The sequence below is a fragment of the Solanum pennellii genome, chromosome 2 (genome assembly GCF_001406875.1).
Source record: "Solanum pennellii chromosome 2, SPENNV200".
NCBI lineage: Eukaryota > Viridiplantae > Streptophyta > Magnoliopsida > Solanales > Solanaceae > Solanum > Solanum pennellii.
The window spans coordinates 37,274,644-37,286,808 of NC_028638.1; positions in this window are offsets into that span (position 1 = coordinate 37,274,644).

The window sequence follows — 12,165 nt, forward strand, 5'->3', positions numbered from 1 at the left end:
CAGATTCAAGGTTCGGCCTTGACCTCATTGATAATTTTCGAGGATCGTCTGGTTCAAGATTCGACCTCGATAGCCCACATACTTATGTAGATCATCCTGTTCAAGGTCCGACTTCGACCACTCGCATACTTATCTAGAGCATCCAGTTACTTGATACTTGTGATTGAATACTTGTGTACCTTTGGTGAGCATCCAGTTTGAGGTACGGCCTCCGTATCGTCAGATTCTAGTAATTGGGGTTAAGGTTCTGGTTTGATGTTCTGCAGTCTTGAGTTCTCACTTTTTAGTTATAGTTATTATGTGCACTCGTCGCACTTATGGGGACCCATGCGGGTTTTTATTTAAACTTGTGCACGAGTGTACCTTCTCGGCTTATGGGGGTCCAGTTAGGTGTAGATAGCTTATATATTACTTTAGTTAGTTCTTCCTACAATCATGTGCATTCTGTTGTTACTTAGACATTCGTTCCTGACCTCTGGTTGTGCTATTTCTTCTTTTCATATTTTTTACTTTCAAGATCAATGGGCCTGTGATGCCTACTGGGTACCTGTTGTTTAGTACTCATGCTACGCTCTGTATTTATTTTTGTGATGCATGTTTGAGCACTAGTAGCCAGTGTTGATCGAGTTTGGAGCAGTCTGATCCAAAGGCGGGGGTGAGCACACTCATTTTGTACTATTTTAGTCTCCATCTCTATATATATTAGGCTTGTCTTTTGCCTTTCGAGACAGTCTAGTTGCTGTGATCCACTTTTGGGACTCATACATGTTTTGTTGGTAGCTCTATACAGTGACTTTCAGGTTCTGGGAGGGATTTTTAGTTGTATATATGTTTTGGTTTGCTTTCGCCTGTTTTTATTTTTATCTTAAATTTTGCCTACTTTTGTTTAGTTTCTACCCTCAGACCTATTACTTGATGTTCCGATTACGAGTTGACTTACCTTCTGATGGGTTATAGTAGGTGTCATCATGACTTAAAAAATCGAATCGTGACATTTTAAACGAAATATGCGGATAGCTTTAAGGAATCGTGGATGACTTAAGCCCTTTTGAAAATACCAGAGATTGTCTGAAGAGGCACAAAAATAACCCAAATTTTTTCAAGTAGTTGGAATGATTTGTGTATATCACAGTGAACGAGTGATATTTGTATAAATCCTTAAATTCCTCTTCTATCTGAATCTGAGTGGCCATTGAAAGTCTTCTTTCATGGTTGCAATGGATGTAGAAATCAACAAATAAAATGGAAAGAATATATTCAAATGATTGAGTCTATCCACCATCTTATATAAGAAGTTGTAGGGATTTATGGGACTATCAAGAGTTTTATTTATAGAGACCAAATTAATGGATCAAAACTTAATTTTTGGGTTGGTAGAAAGGTGGTGTTGTGAGACTAACATTTTTGTCTTTTCGTAGGGTTAAGCTACTATTACTTTTGAAGATATGATGATTTCGAGAAGCTTCTCTATTTTGAGTATCTGTTTTGTTCCCCTTCAATTTCCTGAGTTGGTGGAGATTGAAGAATATCTTAAAAATGCGCGAAGAAAGCTTATCGGATAACTAATAATCAAAGTAGATGATTTAATTTTTTCATGAACAGTAATAGGAAATTTGAGTATGAAGTTTTTGTTTCTCTTTGATTATCAAGATTTGTGCTTTCAGGCAAAATAGGTACTCCTATTTTCTCAATAGTTGTTAATCTTCCAAGAGGTATGCAACTAGCGTTAGTCGCATCTCTCTTGCCAAATTAATAGTTATTGAGAAAATATGAACACTTATTTTATCCAGAAAAAATAAATCTTGATAATCAATCATCTATGTTGATTATTAAACTTCAATTTGATAAGCTTTATTTGCGCATTTTCAAGATTTTCTTCAATCAGAGGTTTGAGGGGGGGGGGGGGAAGGGACAGAGTCACTGAAAACAAAAATCCCTTCCAATATATCATATTTTCAAGAGTAACAGTAGTTTCACCCCTAGAGCTGTCAATATGGGCTAGCCCACTCCATCAGGGCTAACCCATACAGGCTTTGACATTTTACGGGCCAGGCCGGGCTAGCCCATTTTTTGTATGGACCAGAAAATGGTCGGCCCAGCCCACAAGTACGTGGACTACAGGCTTGCCGGGCCAGCCCACTTTTTTAAAAAATATATTTTTTTATAATTATTAAATTAAATTATAAATTATAATTTTAAAATATTATCATAAATATCGACAAAACAATATTACATTATGTTAGGCCTCATTTTTTTGCACTTAATGGGGTTTGAATCTTAATCATTCAGATTTGCCTTATTAAGTGTGTTTGTTTTTAAGAACTGGATCTTAACTATTCAGATTCAATTCATTAAGTTCGTTTGTTTTATTTTCTTATAAGCCTCTTAATGGTGTGGATATATCTGAATGAATCAGATCTGTAACACACCCTTAACACTATTCAGACTAAAAAATAAGACTCATATCTTAATTCAACTAAATCACGACAACTCATAAAAATTGTTTTCTCATTTAATTAATATTAAGTACATGCTTGCCACTTATAATTTCCTTTATTCATATTAACTTAATATACATCTTTTACTTTCTAAATTAATAAATATATTTGAATTGATAAGCACTCACATGATATAATATTTAGCACGGTTTTAAAAAATAAGAAAGTATTAGTTATTTGATCGATAACAATAAAAAAATTCTATAATAAAATAAAATAAAATAAAATATTTTCCTAAACTATATATTTACTAATCTATATAAACTATTTTAAATTGCATTATATTAGATTCTCAAAGTATTTGAGTGCAAAAAATAGTCATATTAATGATGTTACTTGATGTTGAGTTCTTAAAAGATAAATCATATTACCTTGTTACGGTAAAATGTTCAAAATATTATTTTATATGAAAAACAACTATTTTACTAACAAGGTTTTTATAATATTTTATTGATATAACGTTTAATTTCATATGTGCATTCAGATATTGAAAACAAACTGTCCCAATAATTTAGTGTTCAGATTCAGAGATAATATTTTAATATTAAGATGTTTATTCAGATTTACACATCTAGATCTTAATGCACATCTTAATATTTAAATGTGTATTCAAATTCAAACGTCTTAATCTTAATGGAAACAAATGAGACCTTGTCACCACTTGTTAATAAAATTCACAAATAAAATTATCTTTATAATATTTAGGGAAAATGCACAAGTACCCCCTAGACTATGACTGAAATCCCAAAGACACACCTTACTAAGGTCGTATTACCCCCCTAAACTTAATTTTTTTGTAAGTACCTCTTTGGCTTACGTGGCATTCAAATATTTCTGACGCGCCTCAATTGTGTGGAGTCACATAGAGTGCCACATAAGACAAAAGGTGTATAAAATTACAAAAAAAAAAAGTTCAGGGGTAATAGGACTTTAGTTTAGTTAAGGTGTGTCTTTGGAATTTTGGTCATAATCTAGGGGGTACTAGTGCATTTTTCTTAATATTTATTAAGTTTTTTTTTTCAACTAAAAGTATAAATATCTAAATAGAAATATTATCCTAATTATTTTGATTTTGGACTCTCTTTATTTTTAAATTTTAATATTATATTATATTTTTAAATTAATTTTTATGCCCACGGGCCGGCCCTACCAATATTTCTCAAGCCCCCCAAATGAGCAGGCTTATTCAGGCCGGGCTAAAAAGCCCTTTTTATAAATGGGCTCCAAAATCATAGCCCAGCCCTATTAAATCCCGGGTTAGGCCAGGCCGGCCCAACGGGCCTAGCCCATATTGACGGCTCTATTCACCCCACTGTAACATAAAAATGTTAGTCTCACAACACCACCTTTTTACTAACCCAAAAATCAAATGTTGATTTGTGTGGACTCTATAAATTGAACTTTTGATAGCTTCATAAATTCATGCAGCTTTTCATATGAAGGAATATTGATTGTATTGAAGTGTTAACCTAATAAGGGAATACATGGGAGATATATATAGGAGATATAGGAAGGAGTACTAATCCTAATAGGACTAGAATTAAGGAGTACTAATCCTAATAGGACTAGGATTAGTACACAGTAAATACTAATATTATTTAATACTATTTATTTAATACTATCTGTTATTAGTAATAAATAACTCAATCGTTTGAACCTATTCTTTACAATTTATTAGTTGATCCCTCCACCCATTGAAATCATGAAAGAAGACTTTCAGTGGCCACTCAGATGGAAAAGAAATTGAAGGACCTTCTACATGACCTTCTACATACTAATTATATATTACACTAGTTACTAAATTATAGACTCAAATGATTGATTTAAAGAATGAAAAGACCCAATAAGCTCATATAATATCACTCATTCACTGTGATCTGCACATATTATGCTAAGTACTTGAAAATTTTTGAGTTATCCTTGTTCCTCTCTAGGTAATCTTTAGTAACCAAATCTTCGAATAATAACAAAGCAATAGGTGCATATCTCAACTTTTCCTTTCTCATTGTGGATTCTTCAAAAGTTGGGGTATTTAAGGTTAAATGTCAATTGGCTTCAATAGTAAGGATATTTACAATGAAAAATTGCATGAGTTTTCATGTGGATATTTAGTGGGAAAATGGTATGAGTTTTTTAAAACTTTTCCATGGAAATTTAAGGAGTATCATAATATTATTATTTATTTATTTTTACAATTGTTAATTAATTTTATACATATTAAAAGAAATAGTAGGGACATGTTAGCCACAATTTATAATATAGTGGAGATAGTGTATACGTCGCCACAAACATTTTTGGAGACAAAAAAACTTTCAAGCGTGAATGACTGTCATTTAGGATGTGCAGATTCGCAAGTGGCTGGTCTCACGTTCGCACGCGGCCGCACTACAACAAATGTGATATTTAGCTACTAAATTATTAGATACAACACAAAACTCGTCACAAAAAAAATAAGATTTTTTTCACAAATAGTCATTATAATAAATTTAATTAAGCTTCTTAGTTATAGTTTGTATATTTATGATCCACACTTATTTGTATAATTCATGAGTACATTTGTATAACCAATTTATGAGAACGTGCGTTAAAAGTTTGACCTTTATTATTATTAAATTTCTATATACTAAAAAGTTGAGTTATAGGATATGTTGAAATTAACAATAGTAGTTTTACCATTTATATTTTATTCACTAAATAATAAAAAAAAATATACTATGAAGAAGAATATTAAATAGATGACATACTCGAGTATTTTTTGTTATCATTTATTTGTAGTTTCACTCTCTTTTTTTCTCGTGTTGAAATTTAAATTGTACAATTACTTTGTATGATAACATCAATCTTTGTAAATTGGTTCTTAAAAAACAAATTAAAATTTTGATTCTAAAAGTATTTTTTACATAATTGTTGAGAATGACTCTTCACATTCAACTTTTTATTTTGAACGGTAATGGACAATTACTTTTCAAATGCAGATCTACTTTTTTTTTAATCAAACATTCATTGAATCTTTAATGTGTATTACAGCTGTCAATATGGGCTAGCCCACCCCATTCGGGCTAACCCATACAGGCTTTGACATTTTACGGGCCAGGCCAGGCCGGGCTAGCCCATTTTTTGTATGGGCCAGAAAATGATCGGCTCAGCCCACAAGTACGTGGGCTACAGGCTTGCCGGGCCAGCCCATTTTTAAAAAAATTATATTTTTTTTATAATTATTAAATTAAATTATAAATTATAATTTAGAAATATTATCATAAATATCGACAAAACAATATTACATTATGTTAGGCCTCATTTGTTTGCACTTAATGGGGTTTGAATCTTAATCATTCAGATTTGTCTCATTAAGTGTGTTTGTTTTTAAGAACTAGATCTTAATTATTCAGATTCAATTCATTAAGTTCATTTGTTTTATTTTCTTGTAAGCCTCTTAATGAGTCTGGATATATCTGAATGAATCAGATCTGTAACACACCCTTAACATTATTCGAACTAAAAAATAAGACCCCTATCTTAATTCAACTAAATCACGACAACTCATAAAAATTGTTTTCTTATTTAATTAATTAACTACATGCTTGCCATTATAATTTCCTCTATGCATATTAACTTAATATACATCTTTTACTTTCTAAATTGATCAATATATTTGAATTGATAAGCACTCCCATGTATAATATTTAGCAAGGTTTTAAAAAATAAAAAAGTATTAGTTTTGATCGATAACAATAAAAAATTTCTATAATAAAATAAAATAAAATAAAATATTTCCTAAACTATATATTTACTACTCTATATAAACTATTTTAAATTGCATTATATTATATTCTCAAAGTATTTGAGTGCAAAAAATAGTCATATTAATGATGTAACTTGATGTTGAGTTCTTAAAAGATAAATCATATTACCTTGTTACGGTAAAAATGTTCAAAATATTATTTTATATGAAAAAACTATTTTACTAACAAGATTTTTATAATATTTTATTGATATAAAGTTTAATTTCATATGTGCATTCAGATATTGAAAACAAACTGTCCCAATAATTTAGTTTTCAGATTCAGAGACAATATTTTAATATTCAGATGTTTATTCAGATTTACACATCTAGATTTTAATGCACATCTTAATATTTAAATGTGTATTCAAATTCAAACGTTTTAATCTTAATGGAAACAAATGAGACCTTGTCACTACTTGTTAATCAAATTCACAAATAAAATTATCTTTATAATATTTAGGGAAAATGCACAAGTACCCCCTAGACTATGACCGAAATCCCAAAGACACACCTTACTAAGGTCGTATTACCCCCCTAAACTTAATATTTTTTGTAAGTACCTCTTTGGCTTACGTGGCATTCAAATATTTCTGACGCGCCTCAATTGCGTGGAGTCACATAGAGTGCCACATAAGACAAAAGGTGTATAAAATTACAAAAAAAAAAGTTCAGGGGTAATAGGACCTTAGTTTAGTTAAGGTGTGTCTTTGGAATTTTGGTCATAGTCTAGCGGGTACTTGTGCATTTTTCTTAATATTTATTAAGTTTTTTTTTTCCACTAAAAGTATAAGTATCTAAATAGAAATATTATCCTAATTATTTTGATTTTGGACTCTCTTTATTTTTAAATTTTAATATTATATTATATTTTTAAATTAATTTTTATGCCCACGGGCCGGCCCTACCAATATTTCTCAAGCCCCCCAAATGAGCAGGCTTATTCAGGCCGGGCTAAAAAGCCCTTTTTATAAATGGGCTCCAAAATCATAGCCCAGCCCTATTAAATCCCGGGTTAGGCCAGGCCGGCCCAACGGGCCTAGCCCATATTGACGGCTCTAATGTGTATGTTAATGATATATAATATTTTATTTATCATGTATTTGATTTAGTGTAGGGACAAAATGTAATTTAATTATACACTTTCGAGTTTTCACTTTTAGTAAGTAATTATAATTATAATATATACAAAAGATTAAATCATTTGATATTAAAAAATTATAGGTATGAGTAATAATTAACATTCAATAATCAATTAAAAGAATATATCACATTCTCATAAATAATATCGGTAAGGCAAAAGTAGACATTCTAATTTGAAAAATTACTACTTAACTACTTATGGATCCAACCAATAATCTGAAGACCGGAGTTTGATAATTTTTCACCCATAATTAAAATTTTACATCAACGATAAATAGCTTCTCATCACAATAAATAAACGTTTGAATAATTAATATAAATTAAGCAACACAAATGTTTCAAAATAACTTATTCTAGATATATAATATATAGGGTCAATTTGTAAAATAAATGTTTCAACTCATGAATAATAGACTAATAAGGTCGATAGATTATAAACAAAAAGTTAAATAAAAATATAGCCTCAAAATCACATGCTATGATCCATCATTTATCTCCAATTCAATGGTCCATTTTATTTTAGGGTAAAAAAAAATCATATTTGATTTTTTTTTCTCATTTATTTATTCCTCTCTCTACTCATAAATAATAAATTAAAAAATATCGAGAGCCAAATAAGCATATCAAATTGACTAGTTAATCTTTCATTAATTATTAGTAGCACATGAATTGTATATCACTAATTTCTTCACTTAGGACACAAGATATTTCAATAGAAAAACAAAATCATAAGAAGGTATATCAAAATATAAAAAAGGACATATAAAATACTTAGGCTGAACAAAAAGGAGTGAATAAAAATAAAAGAAAATTACTGCACATACAAAATGATGAGCAATATTAGTTTTGTGCATGACAATCTTTCATCCCCATCTTATTATTTTCATGAATATTGAAGACCATGCTAAGCATTTTATAGTAATAGCTAGGTTGCCCTTTGGGTATAAAAATAATTTGCATTAAATTAGTTCAATGATTTTAGTCAATATCAAATTTATTTAACGAAAAATCTTTTCATATATTCTTGACTTTTACCAAATCAGAGAAACCCATATTAATGTGAATTTGATTCATGCATCGATTTAAATGAGTTAGTTATTAAATTATTCAGTACAAATCTTTTAAAATATTGCTTTTAAATTGTAATGGAAAAATGTTGATTGATGTTAAATCTCTTAGTTTTCTTGTGCAATATTGCATTAACACGAAAAACGACTTTTATTACATCAACGCGAAAAAAGGACCTTTCATTATAGTAATTACTATTTTGAGTCCCACGTTTTTTAATTAAAAAATTGATATATATTATAAAGAAGACAACTTTTTGAAAGGATACGTAATTCAATATTTATTATATTTGAGGAGCAATTTTTTACTATATATATATACTATTGTTGTAAATCCATTGTATATGTGGATGATCCATTAGAGTTATCCAACAATTAATTGGATTCATGTATTAGTGTTTCCAATGTGATAAGATATCAAGGTGATATGAACCTTGATGATAACTATGTAAATTTCAAGGTGACCTTTGACTATGATATCTCAACACTATAAATAGAGATATCATTCACCATTGTATGATACACTTGAATAAGAAAATTCTCTCCTCTATCTTATATTTCTTGTCTTTTTCTTCTTACATTCTGAGCTTTCTTTACAACACGTTATCAGCACGAAGTTGCTACTTGCAAAGAAATTCCCAGTTGTCAGTTGGATTCAAGATGAGTAATGGAGATGTATGCCTTCTTGATAGTGCTACAACGCATACAATATAAAAAGAAAAGAAATACTTTTCTAATTTGGTTATGAAAATGGCATATGTCAACACAATATCAGGTAGTACAAAATTAATTGAGGGCTCTGGAAGAGCGACCTTATTACTACCTGGAGGGACAATATTAAGCATTGATAATGCATTATATTGTAGTAAGTCTCAAAGAAACTTATTAAGTTTCAAAGTTATTCGCCAAAATGGCTATCATGTTGAGACGGCTAATGAAGGAAAGGTTGAATACCTTTACATTACTACAATTAATGTAGAGAAGAAAATTGTGCATGAAAAATTACCTGCACTTTCTTCTGGGTTGTACTATACAAGTATAAGTACAGTTGAATCACATGCCGTAGTAAACAAAAGGTTTACTAATTTTAATGATTTTATCATTTGGCATGACCGGTTGGGCCATCCCGGATTTAATATGATGCGCAAAATCATTGAGAATTCACATGGGCACACCTTAAAGAGCCCAAATATCCTTCAATCAAAGGAATTCTCTTGTGCTGCTTGTTCTCAAGGAAAGTTGATCATTAAACCATCAACAGTTAAGGTTGGAATTGAATCCCCTGCGTTTCTGGAACGTATACAGGGTGATATATGTGGACCAATTCAACCTGCATGTGGACCCTTTAAATATTATATGGTCTTGATAGATGCTTCTACAAGATGGTCACATGTGTGTTTATTATCAACTCGCAACATGGCTTTTGCGAGATTGCTGGCTCAAATAATAAGATTGAAAGCACAATTTCCAGACTATACAATAAAGACAATCCGTCTAGATAATGCTGGTGAGTTTACATCTCAGGCATTTAATGACTATTGTATGTCTACTGGTATAACAGTTGAACATCCAGTTGCGCATGTTCACACTCAAAACGGTCTAGCAGAATCATTGATTAAACGTCTGCAATTGATAGCTAGACCATTACTAATGAGAACAAAGTTATCTGTGTCTATGTGGGGGCATGCTATTTTGCATGCAGCAGCACTTGTGCGCATAAGGCCGACCAATTATCATGAATTCTCCCCATTACAATTGACTTTTGGTCAAGAATCAAACATTTCCCATCTTAGAATTTTTGGATGTGCGGTGTATGTCCCAATTGCTCCACCACAACGCACAAAGATGGGGCCCCAAAGAAGGTTGGGGATATATGTTGGGTATGAATCTCCTTCAATCATAAAATATTTGGAGCCTATGACTGGAGATTTATTTAAGGCAAGATTTGCTGATTGTCATTTTGATGAATCAGTATACCCAACATTAGGGGGAGAACATAAGTCGTTGGGAAAAGAGATAGATTGGAATTCATCAACTCTATCTCATCTGGATCCTCGAACAAACCAATGTGAGCAAGAAGTTCAAAGAATAATTTATTTGCAGAACATTGCAAATCAGCTACCAGATGCATTTACTAATCTTCCAAGGATTACTAAATCGCATATTCCAGCTGTTAATGCTCCAGTTCGAGTTGATATCCCGACGGAACAAATTGTTAAGGCAAATGAGTCTAGACCACATTTAAAGCGTGGTAGACCAATTGGTTCCAAAGATAAAAATCCTCGAAAGAGAAAAGGAATAAATGATCAAGATAATCATGGGTTGAAAGAAATTTCTCAAGATGAGACCCAAGTGATAACACATGATGATGAGGAGGTTCGAACTTCTGAAAATAATGAAATTTCAATGAATTATGTCTCAACGAGAAAGTTGTGGAACCGAAATAATGTTGTGATTGACAACATATTTGCCTATAATGTTGCTATTGAAATAATGCAACAAGATGAAGATTTTGAGCCAAAATCTGTTCACGAATGTAGACAGAGAAATGATTGGCCAAAATGGAAGGATGCAATTCAAGCTGAATTGGCTTCACTAGAAAAACGTGAAGTTTTTGGACCGATAATCCGAACACCTGAAGGTATCAAGCCAGTGGGGTACAAATGGGTTTTTGTACGAAAAAGAAATGAGAAAGGTGAAGTCATGAGATATAAGGCCCGACTCGTTGCTCAAGGTTTTTCTCAAAGACCTGGCATTGATTATATGGAGACATATTCTCCAGTGGTAGATGCAATCACCTTCAGATATCTCATAAATCTGGCAGTTCATGAAAAACTTGAAATGCGTCTAATGGACGTTGTCACAGCCTATCTATATGGCTCATTGGACCACAACATTTTCATGAAAATTCCTGAAGCATTCAAAGTGCCTGAAGCATACAAAGATTCAAGAGAAACTTGTTCAATAAAGCTTCAGAAATCTCTGTATGGATTGAAACAATCAGGAAGGATGTGGTACAATCGTCTGAGTGAATATTTGTTAAAGAAAGGGTACAAAAATGACCCGATTTGTCCCTGCATTTTCATTAAACGGTCGGGATCTGAATTTGTAATAATAGCTGTGTATGTTGATGATTTGAACATCATTGGAACTCGTAAAGAGCTTTTAGAAGCTGTTGAGTGTCTGAAAAAAGAATTTGAAATGAAAGATCTCGGCAAGACAAAATTTTGTCTTGGTCTACAGATTGAGAATTTGTCAAATGGAATACTTGTTCATCAATCAACGTACACAGAAAAGATACTAAAGCGTTTTTACATGGATAACTCACATCCATTGAGTACTCCAATGGTGGTAAGATCGCTTGACATCAATACAGATCCATTTCGACCTCAAGAGAATGATGAAGAGCTTCTTGGTGATGAAACTCCTTATCTTAGTGCGATCGGGGCACTAATGTACCTTGCTAACAATACTCGACCAGATATCTGTTTTGCAGTAAGTCTACTGGCAAGATTCAGTTCCTCCCCAACAAAAAGACATTGGAATGGTGTTAAACACATACTTCGATATCTTCGAGGGACCATGGACATGGGTTTATTCTATTCCAATGAATCCAAATCAGAACTGATTGGTTACGCAGATGCAGGGTATTTATCAGATCCGCATAAAGCTCGAT